Raw genomic sequence first — 22,010 nt, forward strand, 5'->3', positions numbered from 1 at the left:
GTCCCAGCACTCAATGACCAAGTGTCCCAGCTCTGAAAAACCAAGTGTCACAGCTCTCAAATACCAAGTGTCCCAGCTTCCAAACACCAAGTGTCCCAGCTCTCAAACACCAAGTGTCCCAGCTCTCAAACACCAATTGCCCCAGCTTCCAAACATCAAATATTCAGCTTTGAAACACCACATTTCCCAGATTCAAAACACTATACGTCCCTGCTTCCAAACACCAAGGTCCCAGCTCCCAAACACCAAGAGTCCCAGCTTCCAAACACCAAGTGTTCCAGATTCCAAACACGAAATGTCATAGCTTCCAAACACCAAGTGTCCCAGCTCTCAAACACCACATTTCCCAGCTCCCAAACACCAAGTGTCCCAGCTCTCAAAAACCAAGTTTCCCAGCTCCCAAACACCAAGTGTCCCCGCTCTCAAACACCACATGTCCCAGCTCTCAAACACAAAGTGTCCCAGCTTTCGAACACCAAATGTCTCAACTCTCAAGCACCAAGTGTCCCACCTTCAAAACACCAAGTGTCCATTCTTCTAAACAGCAAATGTTCCGGCTCCCAAACACCAAGATTATCGGCTCCCCACCACAAAGTGTTCCAGCTCCCAAACACCAAGTGTCCCAGCTTCCAAACACCAAGTGTCCCAGATTCCTAACACGAAATGTCATAGCTTCCAAACACCAAAAGTCCCAGCTCTCAAACAGCACATGTCCCAGCACTCAAACAACAAAGGTCGGGGCACCAAAACAGCAAGTGTCCCAGCACTCAATGACCAAGTGTCCCAGCTCTAAAAAAACAAGTGTACCACCTCTCAAACACCAAGTGTCTCAGCTCTCAAATACCAGATGTCCCAGCTCTCAAACACGTGGTGTCCCAGTTTCCAAACGCCAAGTATCCCTGCTTCCAAACGCCAAATGTCCCGGCTCTCTAACACCACATGTCCCATATCCCAAACACCAAGTGTCCCAGCTCTCAAACACCAAGAGTACCAGCACCCAAACACCAAGTGTCCCCGCTCTCAAACACCACATGTCCCAGCTCTCAAACACCAAATGTCGGTTCACCAAAACGGCAAGTGTCCCAGCTCTCAATGACCAAGTGTCCAAGCTCTGAAACACCAAGTGTTACAGCTCTCAAATACCAAGTGTCCCAGCTCTCAAACACCAAGTGTCACAGTTCTCAAACACCACGTATCCCCGCTCTCAAACACCAAGTGTCCCAGCTTCCGAACATCAAATGTCTCAACTCTCAAGCACCAAGTGTCCCACCTTCAAAACACCAAGTGTCCATTCTTCTAAACACCAAATGTCCCGGCTCCCAAACAGCAAGATTACCGGCTCTGAAACACAAAGTGACCCAGCTCCCAAACACCAAGTGCCCCAGCTTCCAAACACTAAGTGTCCCAGATTCCAACACGAAATGTCATAGCTTCCAAACACCAAATGTCCCAGCTCTCAAACACCAAATGTCCCAGCTCCCAAACACCAAGTGTCGCAGCTCTAAAACACCAAGTGTCCCAGCTCCCAAACACCAAGTGTCCCAGCTCTCAAACACCAAAGGTCAGGGCACCAAAAGAGCAAGTGTCCCAGCACTCAATGACCAAGTGTCCCAGCTCTGAAAAACCAAGTGTACCAGCTCTCAAACACCAAGAGTCCTAGCTCAAAACACCAGATGTCCCAGCTCTCAAACACGTGGTGTCCCAGTTTCCAAACGCCAAGTATCCCTGCTTCCAAACACCAAATGTCCCGGCTCCCAAACACCAAGTGCCCCATCTCTCAAACACCAAGTGTGCCAGCAGCCAAACACCAAGTTTCCCAGCTTCCAAACACCAAGTGTCCTAGCTCTCAAACACCTAGTGTCCCAGCTTCCAAACACCAAGTGTCCCAACTTCCAAACACCAAGTGTCACAGCTCTCAAACACCAAGTTTCCAAACTTCCAAACACCAAATGTCCAGTCTCTCAAACACCAACTGTCCCAGCTTCCAAACACCAAGTGTCACAGCACTCAAGCACGAAGTGTCCAAGCTCTCAAACACCAAGTGTCACAGATCTCAAACACCAAGTGTCCCAGCACTCAAACACCAAGTGTCCCAGCTTCCAAACACCAAATGTCTCAGCTCTCAAGCACCAAGTGTCCCATCTTCAAAACACCAAGCGACCATTCTTCCAAAAACCAAATGTCCAGCCTCCCAAACACCAAGATTCCCGGCTCCCAAACACCAAGTGACCCAGCTCCCAATCACCAAGAGTCCCAGCTTCCAAACACCAAGTGTCCCAGATTCCAAACACGAAATGTCATAGCGTCCAAACACCAAATGTCCCAGCTCTCAAACACCACATGTCCCAGCTCCCAAACACCAAGTGTCGCAGTTCTCAAACACCAAGTGTCCCAGCTCCCAAAGACCAAGTGTCCCCGCTCTCAAACACCACATGTCCCAGCTCTCAAACACCAAATGTCGGGGCACCAAAACAGCAAGTGTCTCAGCTCTCAATGACCAAATGTCACAGCTCTGAGACACCAAATGTAACAGCTCTGAAACACCAAGTGTCCCAGTTTCCAAACACCAAGTGTGCCATTCTCCAAACACCAAATGTCCCGGCTCCCTCACACCAACTTTCTGGGCTCCCAAACACCAAGTGTCCCAGCTCCCAAACACCATGAGTCCCAGCACTCAAACAAAAAGTGTCCCAGCTTCCAAACACTAAATAACCCAGCTCCCAAACAACAAGTGTCCTAGCTTACAAACACCAAAAGCCCCACCTTCCAAACACCAAATATACCAGCTCTCAAACACCAAGTGTCACAGCTCTCAAACACCAAGTGTCCCAGCTCTCAAACACCAAGTGTCCCAGCTTCCATACACCAAGTGTCCCAGCTATCAAACACCAATTGCCCCAGATTCCAAACATCAAATATCCCAGCTTCCAAACACCAAATGTCCCAGATTCAAAACACTAAACGTCCCTGCTTCCAAACACCAAGTGTCCCAGATTCCAAACACGAAACGTCATAGTTTCCAAACACCAAGTGTCCCAGCTCTCAAATACCACATGTCTCAGCTCCCAAACACCAAGTGTCCCAGCTCTCAAACACCAAGTGTCCCAGCGCCCAAACACCAAGTGTCCCCGCACTCAAACACCACATGTCCCAGCTCTCAAACACCAAATGTCGGGTCACCAAAACAGCAAGTGTCGAAGCTCTCAATGACCAAGTGTCCCAGCTCTGAAACACCAAGTGTACCAGCTCTCAAACACCAAGTGTCCCAGTTTCCAAACACCAAGAGTGCCATCCTCCAAACACCAAATGTCCCGGCTCCCACACACCAACTTTCTCGGCTCCCTGACCCGAAGTGTCCCAGCTCCCAAACACCATGAGTCCCAGCTCTCAAACACCAAGTGTCCCTGCTTCCAAACACCAGATGTCCCGGCTCTCAATCACTTGGTGTCCCAGTTTCCAAACGCCATTTATCCCTGCTTCCAAACGCCAAATGTCCCGGCTCTCAAACACCACATGCCCCAGCTCCCAAACACCAAGTGTCGCAGCTCTCAAACACCACATGCCCCAGCTCTCTAACACCAAGTGTCTCAGCTCCCAAACACCAAGTGTCCCAGCTCTCAAACACCACATGTCCCAGCTCTCAAACACCAAATGTCGGGTCACCAAAACAGCAAGTGTCCCAGCTCTCAATGACCAAGTGTCCCAGCTCTGAAACACCAAGTGTCACAGCTCTCAAATACCAAGTGTCCCCGCTCTCAAACACCAAGTGTCCCAGCTCTCAAACACCAAGTGTCACAGTTCTCAAACACCACGTATCCCCGCTCTCAAACACCAAGTGTCCCAGCTTCCGAACACCAAATGTCTCAACTCTCAAGCACCAAGTGTCCCACCTTCAAAACACCAAGTGTCCATTCTTCTAAACACCAAATGTCCCGGCTCCCAAACAGCAAGATTACCGGCTCTGAAACACAAAGTGACCCAGCTCCCAAACACCAAGTGCCCCAGCTTCCAAACACTAAGTGTCCCAGATTCCAACACGAAATGTCATAGCTTCCAAACACCAAATGTCCCAGCTCTCAAACACCAAATGTCCCAGCTCCCAAACACCAAGTGTCGCAGCTCTCAAACACCAAGTGTCCCAGCTCTGAAAAACCAAGTGTACCAGCTCTCAAACACCAAGAGTCCTAGCTCAAAACACCAGATGTCCCAGCTCTCAAACACGTGGTGTCCCAGTTTCCAAACGCCAAGTATCCCTGCTTCCAAACACCAAATGTTCCGGCTCCCAAACACCAAGTGCCCCATCTCTCAAACACCAAGTGTGCCAGCAGCCAAACACCAAGTTTCCCAGCTTCCAAACACCAAGTGTACTAGCTCTCAAACACCTAGTGTCCCAGCTTCCAAACACCAAGTGTCCCAACTTCCAAACACCAAGTGTCACAGTTCTCAAACACCAAGTTTCCAAACCTCCAAACACCAAATGTCCAGTCTCTCAAACACCAACTGTCCCAGCTTCCAAACACCAAGTGTCACAGCACTCAAGCACGAAGTGTCCAAGCTCTCAAACACCAAGTGTCACAGATCTCAAACACCAAGTGTCCCAGCACTCAAACACCAAGTGTCCCAGCTTCCAAACACCAAATGTCTCAGCTCTCAAGCACCAAGTGTCCCATCTTCAAAACACCAAGCGACCATTCTTCCAAAAACCAAATGTCCAGCCTCCCAAACACCAAGATTCCCGGCTCCCAAACACCAAGTGACCCAGCTCCCAATCACCAAGAGTCCCAGCTTCCAAACACCAAGTGTCCCAGATTCCAAACACGAAATGTCATAGCGTCCAAACACCACATGTCCCAGCTCCCAAACACCAAGTGTCGCAGTTCTCAAACACCAAGTGTCCCAGCTCCCAAACACCAAGTGTCCCCGCTCTCAAACACCACATGTCCCAGCTCTCAAACACCAAATGTCGGGGCACCAAAACAGCAAGTGTCTCAGCTCTCAATGACCAAATGTCACAGCTCTGAGACACCAAATGTAACAGCTCTGAAACACCAAGTGTCCCAGTTTCCAAACACCAAGTGTGCCATTCTCCAAACACCAAATGTCCCGGCTCCCTCACACCAACTTTCTGGGCTCCCAAACACCAAGTGTCCCAGCTCCCAAACACCATGAGTCCCAGCACTAAAACAAAAAGTGTCCCAGCTTCCAAACACTAAATAACCCAGCTCCCAAACAACAAGTGTCCTAGCTTACAAACACCAAAAGCCCCACCTTCCAAACACCAAATATACCAGCTCTCAAACACCAAGTGTCACAGCTCTCAAACACCAACAGTCCCAGCTCTCAAACACCAAGTGTCCCAGCTTCCATACACGAAGTGTCCCAGCTCTCAAACACCAAGTGTCCCAGCTATCAAACACCAATTGCCCCAGATTCCAAACATCAAATATCCCAGCTTCCAAACACCAAATGTCCCAGATTCAAAACACTAAACGTCCCTGCTTCCAAACACCAAGTGTCCCGGCTCCCAAACACCAAGAGTCCCAGCTTCCAAACACCAAGTGTCCCAGATTCCAAACACGAAACGTCATAGTTTCCAAACACCAAGTGTCCCAGCTCTCAAATACCACATGTCTCAGCTCCCAAACACCAAGTGTCCCAGCCCTCAAACACCAAGTGTCCCAGCGCCCAAACACCAAGTGTCCCCGCACTCAAACACCACATGTCCCAGCTCTCAAACACCAAATGTCGGGTCACCAAAGCAGCAAGTGTCGAAGCTCTCAATGACCAAGTGTCCCAGCTCTGAAACACCAAGTGTACCAGCTCTCAAACACCAAGTGTCCCAGTTTCCAAACACCAAGAGTGCCATCCTCCAAACACCAAATGTCCCGGCTCCCACACACCAACTTTCTCGGCTCCCTGACCCGAAGTGTCCCAGCTCCCAAACACCATGAGTCCCAGCTCTCAAACACCAAGTGTCCCTGCTTCCAAACACCAGATGTCCCGGCTCTCAATCACTTGGTGTCCCAGTTTCCAAACGCCATTTATCCCTGCTTCCAAACGCCAAGTGTCCCGGCTCCCAAATTCCACATGTCCCAGCTCTCAAACACCAAATGTCGGGTCACCAAAACAGCAAGTGTCCCAGCTCTCAATGACCAAGTGTCCCAGCTCTGAAACACCAAGTGTCACAGCTCTCAAATACCAAGTGTCCCCGCTCCCAAACACAAAGTGACCCAGCTCCCAAACACGAAATGTGATAACTTCCAAACACCAAATGTCCCAAGTCTCAAACACCAAATGTCCCAGCTCCAAAACAGCAAGTGTCCCAGCTCTCAAACACCAGATGTCCCAGCTCTCAAACACGTGGTGTCCCAGTTTCCAAACGCCAAGTATCCCTGCTTCCAAACACCAATGGTCCCGGCTCCCAAACACCAATTGCCCCAGCTCTCAAACACCAAGTGTCCCAGCTCTCAAACTCCAAGTGTGCCAGCAGCCAAATAGCAAATTTCCCAGCTTCCAAACACCAAGTGTCCCAGCTCTCAAACACCAAGTGTCCAAAAATCCAAACACCAAATGTCCAGTCTCTCAAACACCAAGTGTCTCAGCTTCCAAACACCAAGTGTCACAGCTCTCAAGCACCAAGTGTCCAAGTTCTCAACAACAAGTGTCACAGCTCTCAAACACCAAGTTTCCCAGCACTCAAACACCAAGTGTCCCAGCCTCCAAACACCAAATGTCTCAGCTCTCAAGCACCAAGTGTCCCATCTTCAAAACACCAAGTGTCCATTCTTCGAAACACCAAATGTCCCGGCTCCCAAACACCAAGCTTCCCGGCTACCAAACACAAAGTGACCCAGCTATCAAACACCAACTATCCCAGCTCTCAAACACCAAGTGTCCCAGCTTCCATACACGAAGTGTCCCAGCTCTCAAACACCTAGTGTCCCAGCTATCAAACACCAATTGCCCCAGATTCCAAACATCAAATATCCCAGCTTCCAAACACCAAATGTCCCAGATTCAAAACACTAAACGTCCCTGCTTCCAAACACCAAGTGTCCCGGCTCCCAAACACCAAGAGTCCCAGCTTCCAAACACCAAGTGTCCCAGATTCCAAACACGAAATGTCATAGCTTCCAAACACCAAGTCTCCAAGCTCTCAAACACCACATGTCCCAGCTCCCAAACACCAAGTGTCCCAGCTCTAAAACACCAAGTGTACCAGCTCTCAAACACCAAGTGTCCCAGTTTCCAAACACCAAGTGTGCCATCCTCCAAACACCAAATGTCCCGGCTCCCACACACCAAATTTCACGGCTCCAAAACGCCAAGTGTCCCAGCACCCAAACACCATGAGTCCCCGCTCTCAAACACCAAGTGTCCCAGCTTCCAAACACTAAATGTCCCAGCTCCCAAACACCAAATGTACCAGCTCTCAAACACCAAGTGTCACAGCTCTGAAACACCAAGTGTCCCAGCTTCCACACACCAAGTGTCCCAGCTCTCAAACACCAAGTGTCTCAGCTCTCAGACACCAAGCGTCCAGGCTCTCAAACACCAAGTGTTCGAGCTTCCAATCACCAAGTGTCTCAGGTTCCAAACAGCAAGTGTCCCAGCATCCAAACACCAAGTATCCCATCTTCCAAACACCAAGTGTTCCAGCTTCCAAACACCATGTGTCCCACCTTCCAAACACCAAGTTTCCCAGCTTTCAAACAGCAAGTGTCCCAGCTTCCAAACACCAAATGTCCCTTCTCGCAAGCACCAAATGTCCCAGCTTCCAAACACCAAATGTCCCAGCTCTCAAACACCAAGTGTCCTTGCTTCCAAAGACCAAATGTCCCAGCTTTCAAACACCAAATGTCCGAGCTCTCAAACACCAAGTGTCACAGCTCTCAAATACCAAGTGTCCCAGCTCTCAAACACCAAGTGTTACAGCTCTCAAACACCAAGTATCCCCGCTCTCAAACACCAAGTGTCCCAGCTTCCGAACATCAAATATCTCAACTCTCAAGCACCAAGTGTCCCACCTTCAAAACACCAAGTGTCCATTCTTCTAAACACCAAATGTCGCGGCTCCCAAAAACCAAGATTACCGGCTCCCAAACACCAAATGATCCAGCTCTCAAACACCAAGTGTCCCAGCTTCCAAACATCAAATGACATAGTTTCCAAACACCAAGTGTCCCAGCTTCCAAACACCAAGTGTCCCAGCTCTCAAGCACCAAGTGCCTGAGCTCTCAAGGACTTAGTGACCCAGCTTAAAAACAGCAAGTGCACCAGCTTCCAATAAGCAAGTGTCCCAGCTCTCAAACACCAGGAGTCCCAGGTCTCAAACACCAAGTGTCCCATCCTCCAAACACCAAGTGCCCCAGCTTCCAAACATCAAATGTCCCATTTTCCAAGCACCAAGTGTCCCAGCTCCCAAACACCAAGTGTCCCAGCATCCAAACACCGTGTCCCAGATTCCAAACACGAAATGTCATAGCTTCCAAACACCAAATGTCCCAGCTCTCAAACACCAAATGTCCCAGCTCCCAAACACCAAGTGTCGCAGGTCTCAAACACCAAGTGTCCCAGCTCCCATACACCAACTGTCCCAGCTCTCAAACACCTAGTGTCCCAGCTCTCAAACACCAAGTGTGCCAGCAGCCAAACACCAAGTTTCCCAGCTTCCAAACACCAAGTGTCTCAGCTCTCAAACACCAAGTGTCCCAGCTTCCAAACACCAAATGTCACAGCTCTCAAACACCAACTTTCCCAGCTCTCAAACACCAAGTGTCACAGCTCTCAAACACCAAATGTCCCAGTTCTCAAACACCAAGTGTCCCAGCTCTCAAACACCAAGTGTCCCAGCTTCCAAACACCAAATGACTCAGCTCTCAAGCACCAAGTGTCCCATCGTCAAAACACCAAGTGACCATTCTTCCAAACACCAAATGTCCCAGCTCCCAAACACCAAGAGTCCCAGCTTCCAAACACCAAGTGTCCCAGATTCCAAACACGAAATTTCATAGCATCCAAGCACCAAATGTCCCAGCTCTCAAACACCACATGTCCCAGCTCCCAAACACCAAGTGTCGCAGCTCTCAAACACCAAGTGTCCCAGCTGTAAAACACCAACTGTCCCAGCTTCCAAACACCAAGTGTCCCAGCTCTCAAACACCAAATGTCCCAACTCTCCAACACCAATTGCCCCAGCTTCCAAATATCAAATATCCCAGCTTCCAAACACCAAATTTCCCAGATTCAAAACATTATACGTCCCTGCTTCCAAACACCAAGTGTCCCAGCGCCCAAACACCAAGAGTCCCAGCTTCCAAACACCAAGTGTCCCAGATTCCAAACACGAAATGTTATAGCTTCCAAACACCAAGTTTCCCAGCTCCCAAACACCTAGTGTCCCCGCTCTCAAACACCACATGTCCCAGCTCTCAAACACCAAATGTCGGGTCACCAAAACAGCAGGTGTCCCAGCTCTCAATGACCAAGTTTCCCAGCTCTGAAACACGAAGTATACCAGTTTCCAAACACCAAGTGTGCCATCCGCCAAACACCAAATGTTCCGGCTCCCACACACCAACTTTCTGGGCTCCCAAACAGCAAGTGTCCCAGCTCCCAAACACCATGAGTCCCAGCTCTCAAACACCAAGTGTCCCAGCTTCCAAACACTAAATGTCCCAGCTCCCAAACAAAAAGTGTCCTAGCTTCCAAACACCAAATTTCCCACCTTCCAAACACCAAATGTACCAGCTCTCAAACACCAAGTGTCACAGCTCTGAAACACCATCTGTGCCAGCTCTCAAACACCAAGTGTCCCAGCTTCCAAACACCAAGTGTCCCAGCTCTCAAACACCAAGTGTCCCAGCTCTCAAACACCAAGTGTCCCAGCTCTCAAACACCAAGCGTCCCGGCACTCAAACACCAAGTGTTCGAGCTTCCAATCACCAAGTGTCTCAGGTTCCAAACACCAAGTGTCCCAGCATCCAAACACCAAGTTTCCCATCTTCCAAACACGAAGTGTCCCAGCTTCCCAATACCATGTGTCCCAGCTTCCAAACACCAAGTTTCCCAGCTTCCAAACACCAAGTGTCCCAGCTTCCAAACACCAAATGTCCCAACTTCCAAACACCAAGTGTCCCAGCTCTCAAATACCAAGTGTCCTTGCTCCCAAACACCAAATGTCCCAGCTTCCTAACACCAAATGTCCCAGCTCTGAAACACCAAATGTCCCAACTCTCAAACACCAAGTGTCCCAGCTTCCAAACATCAAATGTCGTAGTTTCCAAACACCAAGTGTCCCAGCTTCCAAACACCAAGTGTCCAAGCTCTCGAGCAACAAGTGCCCGAGCCCTCAAGGACTTAGTGACCCAGCGTACAAACAGCAAGTGCACCAGCTTCCAAACAGCAAGTTTCCCAGCTCTCAAACACCAGGAGTCCCAGGTCTCAAACACCAAGTGTCCCATCCTCCAAACACCAAGTGCCCTAGCTTCCAAACATCAAATGTCCCATTTTCCAAGCACCAAGTGTCTCAGCTCCCAAACACCAAGTCTCCCAGATTCAAAACACGAAATTTCATAGCTTCCAAACACCAAATGTCCCAGCTCTCAAACACCAAATGTCCCAGCTCCCAAACACCAAGTGTCGCAGGTCTCAAACACCAAGTGTCCCAGCTCCCATACACCAACTGTCCCAGCTCTCAAACACCTAGTGTCCCAGCTCTCAAACACCAAGTGTGCCAGCAGCCAAACACCAAGTTTCCCAGCTTCCAAACACCAAGTGTCTCAGCTCTCAAACACCTAATGTCCCAGCGTCCAAACACCAAGTGTCCCAGCTTCCAAACACCAGGTGTCAGAGCTCTCAAACACCAAGAGTCCAAGCTTCCAAACACCAAATGTCCAGTCTCTCAAACACCAAGTGTCCCAGCTTCGAAACACCAATTGTCACAGCTCTCAAACACCAAGTGTCCCAGCTCTCAATGACCAAGTTTCCCAGCTCTGAAACACCAAGTCTACCAGTTTCCAAACACCAAGTGTGCCATCCTCCAAACACCAAATGTCCCGGCTCCCACACACCAACTTTCTGGGCTCTCAAACACCAAGTGTCCCAGCTTCCAAAAACTAAATGTCCCAGCTCCCAAACAACAAGTGTCCTAGCTTCCAAACACCAGATTTCCCTCCTTCCAAACAGCAAATGTACCAGCTCTCAAACACCAAGTGTCACAGCTCTCAAACACCAACTGTGCCAGCTCTCAAACACCAAGTGTACCAGCTTCCAAACACCAAGTGTCCCAGCTCTCAAACACCAAGTGTTCGAGCTTCCAATCACCAAGTGTCTCAGGTTCCAAACACCAAGTGTCCCAGCATCCAAACACCAAGTTTCCCATCTTCCAAACACGAAGTGTCCCAGCTTCCCAACACCATGTGTCCCAGCTTCCAAACACCAAGTTTCCCAGCTTCCAAACACCAAGTGTCCCAGCCTCCAAGCACCAAATGTCCCTTCTCTCAAACACCAAATGTCCCAACTTCCAAACACCAAGTGTCCCAGCTCTCAAACACCAAGTGTCCTTGCTCCCAAACACGAAATGTCCCAGCTTCCCAACACCAAATGTCCCAGCTCTGAAACAGCAAGTGTCACAGCTCTCAAATACCAGGTGTCCCAGCTCTCAAACACCAAGTGTCACAGCTCTCAAAAACCAAGTATCCCATCTTTCAAACACCAAGTGTCCCAGCTTCCGAACACCAAATGTCTCAACTCTCAAGCACCAATTGTCCCACCTTCCAAACACCAAGTGTCCATTCTTCTAAAAACCAAATGTCCCGGCTCCCAAACACCAAGATTCCCGGCTCCCAGACACCAAGAAACCCTGCTCCCAAACACCAAGTGTCCCAACTTCCAAACACCAAGTGTCCCAGATTCCAAACACGAAATGTCATAGCTTCCAAACACCAAATGTCCCAGCTCCCAAACACCAAGTGTCGCAGCTCTAAAACACCAAATGTCCCAGCTCCCAAACACCAAGTGTCCCAGCTCTCAAACACCACATGTCCCAGCTCTCAAACACCAAAGGTCGGGGCACCAAAAGAGCAAGTGTCCCAGCACTCAATGACCAAGTGTCCCAGCTCTGAAAAACCAAGTGTACCAGCTCTCATACACCAAGTGTCCCAGCTCTCAAACACCAGATGTCCCAGCTCTCAAACACGTGATGACCCGGTTTCCAAACGCCAAGTATCCCTGCTTCCAAACACCAAATGTCCCGGCTCCCAAACACCAAGCGCCCCAGCTCTCAAACACCAAGTGTCCCAGCTCTCAAACACCAAGTGTGCGAGCAGCCAAACACCAAGTTTCCCCGCTTCCAAACACCAAGTGTCCCAGCTCTCAAACACCTAGTGTCCCAACTTCCAAACACCAAGTGTCCCAGCATCCAAACACCAAGTGTCCCAGATTCCAAACACGAAACGTCATAGCTTCCAAACACCAAGTGTCCCAGCTCCCAAACACCAAGTGTCCCCGCTCTCAAACACCACATGTCCCAGCTCACTAACACCAAATGTCGTTTCACCAAAACAGCAATGTCCCAGCTCTCAATGACCAAGTGTCCCAGCTCTGAAACACCAAATGTACCAGCTCTCAAACACCAAGTGTCCCAGTTTCCAAACACCAAGTGTGCCATCCTCCAAACACCAAATGTCCCGGCTCCCAAACACCATGAGTCCCAGCTCTCAAACACCAAGTGTCCCAGCTTCCAAACACCAGATGTCCCGGCTCTCAAACACTTGGTGTCCCAGTTTCCAAACGACAAGTACCCCTGCTTCCAAACGTAAATGTCCCGGCTCTCAAACACCACATGTCCCAGCTCCCAAACATCAAGTGTCCCAGCTCTCAAACACCAATTGTCCCCGCTCTCAAACACCAAGTGTCCCCGCTCACAAACACCACATGTCCCAGCTCTCAAATACCAAATGTCGGGTCACCAAAACAGCAAGTGTCCCAGCTCTCAATGACCAAGTGTCCCAGCTCTGAAACACCAAGTGTCACAGCTCTCAAACACCAAGTATCCCCGCTCTCAAACACCAAGTGTCCCAGCTTCCGAACACCAATTGTCTCAAATCTCAAGCACCAAGTGTCCCCCCTTCAAAACACCAAGTGTCCATTCTTCTAAACACCAAATGTCCCGGCTCCCAAACACGAAGATTACCAGCTCCCAAACACAAAGTGACCCAGCTCCCAAACACCATGTGTCCCAGCTTCCAAACACCAAGTGTCCCAGATTCCAAACACGAAATGTCATAGCTTCCAAATTCCAAATGTCCCAGCTCCCAAACACCAAGTGTCGCAGGTCTCAAACACCAAGTGTCCCAGCTCTCAAACACCACATGTCCCAGCGCTCAAACACCAAAGGTCGGGGCACCAAAACAGCAAGTGTCCCAGCACTCAATGACCAAGTGTCCCAGCTCTCAAACACCAGATGTCCCAGCTCTCAAACACTTGGTGTCCCAGTTTCCAAACGCCAAGTATCCCTGCTTCCAAACACCAAATGTCCCGGCTCCCAAACACCAAGTGCCCCAGCTCTCAAACACCAAGTTCTCAGCTCTCAAACACCCAGTGTGCCAGCAGCCAAACACCAAGTTTCCCAGCTTCCAAACACCAAGTGTCCCAGCTCGCAAACACCTACTGTCCCAGCTTCCAAACACCAAGTGTCCCAGCATCCAAACACCAAGTGTCCCAGATTCCAAACACGAAACGTCATAGCTTCCAAACACCAAGTGTCCCAGCTCTCAAACACCACATGTCCCAGCTGCCAAACACCAAGTGTCCCAGCTCCCAAACACCAAGTGTCCCCACTCTCAAACACCACATGTCCCAGCTCTCAAACTCCAAATGTCGGGTCACCAAAACAGGAATGTCCCAGCTCACAATGACCAAGTGTCCCAGCTCTGAAACGCCAAGTATACCAGCTCTCAAACACCAAGTGTCCCAGTTTCCAAACACCAAGTGTGCCATCCTCCAAACACCAAATGTCCCGGCTCCCACACACCAACTTTCTCGGCTCCCAGACCCCAAGTGTCCCAGCTCCCAAACACCATGAGTCCCAGCTCTCAAACACCAAGTGTCCTAGCTCTCAAACACCAAGTGTCCCAGCTTCCAAACACCAGATGTCCCGGCTCTCAAACACTTGGTGTCCCAGTTTCCAAACGCCAAGAATCCCTGCTTCCAAACGCCAAATGTCCCAGCTCCCAAACACCAAGTGTCCCAGCTCCCAAACACCAAGTGTCCCCGCTCTCAAACACCACATGTCCCAGCTCTCAAACACCAAATGTCGGATCACCAAAACAGCAAGTATCCCAGCTCTCAATGACCAAGTGTCCCAGCTCTGAAACACCAAGTGTCACAGCTCTCAAACACCAAGTGTACCAGCTCTCAAACACCTAGTGTCACAGCTCTCAAACACCAACTATCCCCGCCCTCAAACACCAAGTGTCCCAGTTTCCGAACACCAAATGTCTCAACTCTCACGCACAAAGTGTCCCACCTTCAAAACACCAAGTGTCCATTCTTCTAAACACCAAATGTCCCGGCTCCCAAACACCAAGATTACCGGCTCCCAAACACAAAGGGACCCAGCTCCCAAACACCAAGTGTCCCAGCTTCAAAACACCAAGTGTCCCAGATTCCAAACACGAAATGTCATAGCTTCCAAACACCAAATGTCCCAGCTCACAAACACCAAATGTCCCAGCTCCCAAACACCAAGTGTCGCAGCTCTCAAACACCAAGTGTCCCAGCTCCCAAACACCAAGTGTCCCAGCTCTCAAACACCACATGTCCCAGCTCTCAAACACGAAAGGTCGGGGCACCAAAACAGCAAGTGTCCCAGCACTCAATGACCAAGTGACCAAGCTCTGAAAAACCAAGTGTCCCAGCTCTGAATAACCAAGTGTCCCAGCTCTCAAACACCAGATGCCCCAGCTCTCAAACACGTGGTGTCCCAGTTTCCAAACGCCAAGTATCCCTGCTTCCAAACACCAAATGTCCCGGCTCCCAAACACCAAGTGCCCCAGCTCTCAAACACCAAGTTTCCCAGCTTCCAAACACCAAGTGTCCCAGCTCTCAAACACCTAGTGTCCCAGCTTCCAAACACCAAGTGTCCCAGCCTCCAAACACCAAGTGTCACAGCTCTCAAACACCAAGTGTCCAACCCTACCAGCACCAAATGTCCAGTCCCTCAAACACCAAGTGTCCCAGCTTCCAAACACCAAGTGTCACAGCTCTCAAGCACCAATTGTCCAAGCCCTCAAACACCTAGTGTCACAGCTCTCAAACACCTAGTGTCCCAGCTCTCAAACACCAAGTGTCCCAGCTCTCAAACACCAATTGCCCCAGATTCCAAACATCAAATATCCCAGATTCCAAACACGAAACGTCATAGCTTCCAAACACCAAGTGTCCCAGCTCCCAAACACCACATGTCCCAGCTCCCAAACACCAAGTGTCCCAGCTCTAAAACACCAAGTGTACCAGCTCTCAAACACCAAGTGTCCCAGTTTCCAAACACCAAGTGTGCCATCCTCCAAACACCAAATGTCCCGGCTCCCACACACCAACTTTCACGGCTCCCAAACCCCAAGTGTCCCAGCTCCCAAACACCATGAGTCCCCGCTCTCAAACACCAAGTGTCCCAGCTTCCAAACATTAAATGTCCCAGCTCCCAAACACCAAATGTACCAGCTCTCAAACACCAGGTGTCCCAGCTCTCAAACACCAAGTGTCCCAGCATCCACACACCAAGTGTCCCAGCTCTCAAACACCAAGTGTCCCAGCTCTCAGACACCAAGCGTCCCGGCTCTCAAACACCAAGTGTTCGAGCTTCCAATCACCAAGTGTCTCAGGTTCCAAACAGCAAGTGTCCCAGCATCCAAACACCAAGTATCCCATCTTCCAAACAACAAGTGTTCCAGCTTCCCAACACCATGTGTCCCAGCTTCCAAATACCAAGTTTCCCAGCTTCCAAACACCAAGTGTCCCAGCTTCCAAACACCAAATGTCCCTTCTCTCAAACACCAAATGTCCCAGCTTCCAAACACCAAGTGTCCCAGCTCTCAAACACCAAGTGTCCTTGCTTCCAAACACCAAATGTCCCAGCTTCCAAACACCAAAGGTCCCAGCTCTCAAACACCAAGTGTCACAGCTCTCAAATACCAAGTGTCTCAGCTCTCAAACACCAAGTGTCACAGCTCTCAAACACCAAGTATCCCCGCTCTCAAACACCAAGTGTCCCAGCTTCCGAACACCAAATATCTCAACTCTCAAGCACCAAGTGTCCCACCTTCAAAACACCAAGTGTCCATTCCTCTAAACACCAAATGTCGCGGCTCCCAAACACCAAGTGACCCAGCTCCCAAACACCAAATGTCCCAGCTCTCAAACAGCAAGTGTCCCAGCTTCCAAACATCAAATGACATAGTTTCCAAACATCAAGTGTCCCAGCTTCCAAACACCAAGTGTCCCAGCTCTCAAGCACCAAGTGCCCGAGCTCTCAAGGACTTAGTTACCCAGCTTAAAAACAGCAAGTGCATCAGCTTCCAAAAAGCAAGTGTCCCAGCTCTCAAACACCAGGAGTCCCAGGTCTCAAACACCAAGTGTCCCATCATCCAAACACCAAGTGCCCCAGCTTCCAAACATCAAATGTCCAAGCTACCAAGCAACAAGTGTCCCAGCTCCCAAACACCAAGTGTCCCAGCTTCCAAACACCAAGTGTCCCAGATTCCAAACACGAAATGTCATAGCTTCCAAACACCAAATGTCCCAGCTCTCAAACACCAAATGTCCCAGCCCCCAAACACCAAGTGTCGCAGGTCTCAAACACCAAGTGTCCCAGCTCCCATACGCCAACTGTCCCAGCTCTCAAACACCTAGTGTCCTAGCTCTCAAACACCAAGTGTGCCAGCAGCCACACACGAAGTTTCCCAGCTTCCAAACACCAAGTGTCTCAGCTCTCAAACACCTAATGTCCCAGCGTCCAAACACCAAGTGTCCCAGCTTTCAAACACCAAGTGGGACAGCTCTCAAACACCAAGTGTCCAAGCTTCCAAACACCAAATGTCCAGTCTCTCAAACACCAAGTGTCCCAGCACTCAAACACCAAGTTTCCATTCTTCCAAACACCAAATGTCCCGGCTCCCAAACACCAAGATTCCCGGCTCCCAAACACCAAGTGACCCAGCTCCCAAACACCAAGAGTCCCAGCTTCCAAACACCAAGTGTCCCAGATTCCAAACACGAAATGTCATAGCTTCCAAACACCAAGTGTCCCAGCTCTCAAACACCAAGAGTCCCAGCTCCCAAACACCTAGTGTCCCCGCTCTCAAACACCAAGTGTCCCAGCTCTGAAACGCCAAGTATACCAGCTCTCAAACACCAAGTGTCCCAGTTTCCAAAAACCAAGTGTGCCATCCTCCAAACACCAAATGTCCCGGCTCCCACACACCAACTTTCTCGGCTCCCAGACCCCAAGTGTCCCAGCTCCCAAACACCATGAGTCCCAGCTCTCAAACACCAAGTGTCCCAGCTTCCAAACACCAGATGTCCCGGCTCTCAAACACTTGGTGTCCCAGTTTCCAAACGCCAAGAATCCCTGCTTCCAAACGCCAAATGTCCCGGCTCCCTAACACCAAGTGTCCCAGCTCTCAAACACCACATGTCCCAGCTCCCAAACACCAAGTGTCCCAGCTCTCAAACACCAAGTGTCCCAGCTCCCAAACACCAAGTGTCCCCGCTCTCAAACACCACATGTCCCAGCTCTCAAACACCAAATGTCGGGTCACCAAAACAGCAAGTGTCCCAGCTCTCAATGACCAAGTGTCCCAGCTCTGAAACACCAAGTGTCACAGCTCTCAAATACCAAGTGTCCCAGCTCTCAAACACCTAGTGTCACAGCTCTCAAACACCAAGTATCCCCGCCCTCAAACACCAAGTGTCCCAGTTTCCGAACACCAAATGTCTCAACTCTCACGCACAAAGTGTCCCACCTTCAAAACACCAAGTGTCCATTCTTCTAAACACCAAATGTCCCAGCTCCCAAACACAAAGTGACCCTGCTCCCAAACACCAAGTGTCCCAGCTTCAAAACACCAAGTGTCCCAGATTCCAAACACGAAATGTCATAGCTTCCAAACACCAAATGTCCCAGCTCTCAAACACCACATGTCCCAGCTCTAAAACACCAAGTGTCGCAGCTCTCAAACACCAAGTGTCCCAGCTCCCAAACACCAAGTGTCCCAGCTCTCAAACACCACATGTCCCAGCTCTCAAACACCAAAGGTCGGGGCATCAAAACAGCAAGTGTCCCAGCACTCAATGACCAAGTGACCAAGCTCTGAAAAACCAAGTGTCCCAGCTCTGAATAACCAAGTGTCCCAGCTCTCAAACACCAGATGTCCCAGCTCTCAAACACGTGGTGTCCCAGTTTCCAAACGCCAAGTATCCCTGCTTCCAAACACCAAATGTCCCGGCTCCCAAACACCAAGTGCCCCAGCTCTCAAACACCAAGTTTCCCAGCTTCCAAACACCAAGTGTCCCAGCTCTCAAACACCTAGTGTCCCAGCTTCCAAACACCAAGTGTCCCAGCTTCCAAACACCAAGTGTCACAGCTCTCAAACACCAAGTGTCCAACCCTACCAGCACCAAATGTCCAGTCTCTCAAACACCAAGTGTCGCAGCTTCCAAACACCAAGTGTCACAGCTCTCAAGCACCAATTGTCCAAGCCCTCAAACACCTAGTGTCACAGCTCTCAAACACCTAGTGTCCCAGCTCTCAAACACCAAGTGTCCCAGCTCTCAAACACCAATTGCCCCAGATTCCAAACATCAAATATCCCAGATTCCAAACACGAAACGTCATAGCTTCCAAACACCAAGTGTCCCAGCTCTCAAACACCACATGTGCCAGCTCCCAAACACCAAGTGTCCCAGCTCTAAAACACCAAGTGTACCAGCTCTCAAACACCAAGTGTCCCAGTTTCCAAACACCAAGTGTGCCATCCTCCAAACACCAAATGTCCCGGCTCCCACACACCAACTTTCACGGCTCCCAAACCCCAAGTGTCCCAGCTCCCAAACACCATGAGTCCCCGCTCTCAAACACCAAGTGTCCCAGCTTCCAAACATTAAATGTCCCAGCTCCCAAACACCAAATGTACCAGCTCTCAAACACCAAGTGTCCCAGCTCTCAAACACCAAGTGTCCCAGCATCCACACACCAAGTGTCCCAGCTCTCAAACACCAAGTGTCCCAGCTCTCAGACACCAAGCGTCCCGGCTCTCAAACACCAAGTGTTCGAGCTTCCAATCACCCAGTGTCTCAGGTTCCAAACAGCAAGTGTCCCAGCATCCAAACACCAAGTATCCCATCTTCCAAACACCAAGTGTTCCAGCTTCCCAACACCATGTGTCCCAGCTTCCAAATACCAAGTTTCCCAGCTTCCAAACACCAAGTGTCCCAGCTTCCAAACACCAAATGTCCCTTCTCTCAAACACCAAATGTCCCAGCTTCCAAACACCAAGTGTCCCAGCTCTCAAACACCAAGTGTCCGTGCTTCCAAACATCAAATGTCCCAGCTTTCAAACACCAAATGTCCCAGCTCTCAAACACCAAGTGTCACAGCTCTCAAATACCAAGTGTCCCAGCTCTCAAACACCAAGTGTCACAGCTCTCAAACACCAAGTATCCCCGCTCTCAAACACCAAGTGTCCCAGCTTCTGAACACCAAATATCTCAACTCTCAAGTACCAAGTGTCCCACCTTCAAAACACCAAGTGTCCATTCCTCTAAACACCAAATGTCCCAGCTCTCAAACAGCAAGTGTCCCAGCTTCCAAACATCAAATGACATAGTTTCCAAACATCAAGTGTCCCAGCTTCCAAACACCAAGTGTCCCAGCTCTCAAGCACCAAGTGCCCGAGCTCTCTAGGACTTAGTTACCCAGCTTAAAAACAGCAAGTGCATCAGCTTCCAAAAAGCAAGTGTCTCAGCTCTCAAACACCAGGAGTCCCAGGTCTCAAAAACCAAGTGTCCCATCATCCAAACACCAAGTGCCCCAGCTTCCAAACATCAAATGTCCCAGCTACCAAGCACCAAGTGTCCCAGCTCCCAAACACCAAGTGTCCCAGCTTCCAAACACCAAGTGTCCCAGATTCCAAACACGAAATGTCATAGCTTCCAAACACCAAATGTCCCAGCTCTCAAACACCAAATGTCCCAGCCCCCAAACACCAAGTGTCGCAGGTCTCAAACAGCAAGTGTCCCAGCTCCCATACACCAACTGTCCCAGCTCTCAAACACCTAGTGTCCTAGCTCTCAAACACCAAGTGTGCCAGCAGCCACACACGAAGTTTCCCAGCTTCCAAACACCAAGTGTCTCAGCTCTCAAACACCTAATGTCCCAGCGTCCAAACACCAAGTGTCCCAGCTTTCAAACACCAAGTGGGACAGCTCTCAAACACCAAGTGTCCAAGCTTACAAACACCAAATGTCCAGTCTCCAAAACACCAAGTGTCCCAGCACTCAAACACCAAGTGTCCCAGCTTCCAAACACCAAATGTCTCAGCTCTCAAGCACCAAGTGTCCCATCGTCAAAACACCAAGTTTCCATTCTTCCAAACACCAAATGTCCCAGCTCCCAAACACCAAGTGTCGCAGCTCTCAAACACCAAGTGTCCCAGCTCCCAAACACCAAGTGTCCCAGCTCTCAAACACCACATGTCCCAGCTCTCAAACACCAAAGGTCGGGGCATCAAAACAGCAAGTGTCCCAGCACTCAATGACCAAGTGACCAAGCTCTGAAAAACCAAGTGTCCCAGCTCTGAATAACCAAGTGTCCCAGCTCTCAAACACCAGATGTCCCAGCTCTCAAACACGTGGTGTCCCAGTTTCCAAACGCCAAGTATCCCTGCTTCCAAACACCAAATGTCCCGGCTCCCAAACACCAAGTGCCCCAGCTCTCAAACACCAAGTTTCCCAGCTTCCAAACACCAAGTGTCCCAGCTCTCAAACACCTAGTGTCCCAGCTTCCAAACACCAAGTGTCCCAGCTTCCAAACACCAAGTGTCACAGCTCTCAAACACCAAGTGTCCAACCCTACCAGCACCAAATGTCCAGTCTCTCAAACACCAAGTGTCGCAGCTTCCAAACACCAAGTGTCACAGCTCTCAAGCACCAATTGTCCAAGCCCTCAAACACCTAGTGTCACAGCTCTCAAACACCTAGTGTCCCAGCTCTCAAACACCAAGTGTCCCAGCTCTCAAACACCAATTGCCCCAGATTCCAAACATCAAATATCCCAGATTCCAAACACGAAACGTCATAGCTTCCAAACACCAAGTGTCCCAGCTCTCAAACACCACATGCCCCAGCTCCCAAACACCAAGTGTCCCAGCTCTAAAACACCAAGTGTACCAGCTCTCAAACACCAAGTGTCCCAGTTTCCAAACACCAAGTGTGCCATCCTCCAAACACCAAATGTCCCGGCTCCCACACACCAACTTTCACGGCTCCCAAACCCCAAGTGTCCCAGCTCCCAAACACCATGAGTCCCCGCTCTCAAACACCAAGTGTCCCAGCTTCCAAACATTAAATGTCCCAGCTCCCAAACACCAAATGTACCAGCTCTCAAACACCAAGTGTCCCAGCTCTCAAACACCAAGTGTCCCAGCATCCACACACCAAGTGTCCCAGCTCTCAAACACCAAGTGTCCCAGCTCTCAGACACCAAGCGTCCCGGCTCTCAAACACCAAGTGTTCGAGCTTCCAATCACCCAGTGTCTCAGGTTCCAAACAGCAAGTGTCCCAGCATCCAAACACCAAGTATCCCATCTTCCAAACACCAAGTGTTCCAGCTTCCCAACACCATGTGTCCCAGCTTCCAAATACCAAGTTTCCCAGCTTCCAAACACCAAGTGTCCCAGCTTCCAAACACCAAATGTCCCTTCTCTCAAACACCAAATGTCCCAGCTTCC

The sequence above is a fragment of the Carcharodon carcharias genome, chromosome 11 (genome assembly GCF_017639515.1).
Source record: "Carcharodon carcharias isolate sCarCar2 chromosome 11, sCarCar2.pri, whole genome shotgun sequence".
NCBI classification, from domain to species: Eukaryota; Metazoa; Chordata; class Chondrichthyes; order Lamniformes; family Lamnidae; genus Carcharodon; species Carcharodon carcharias.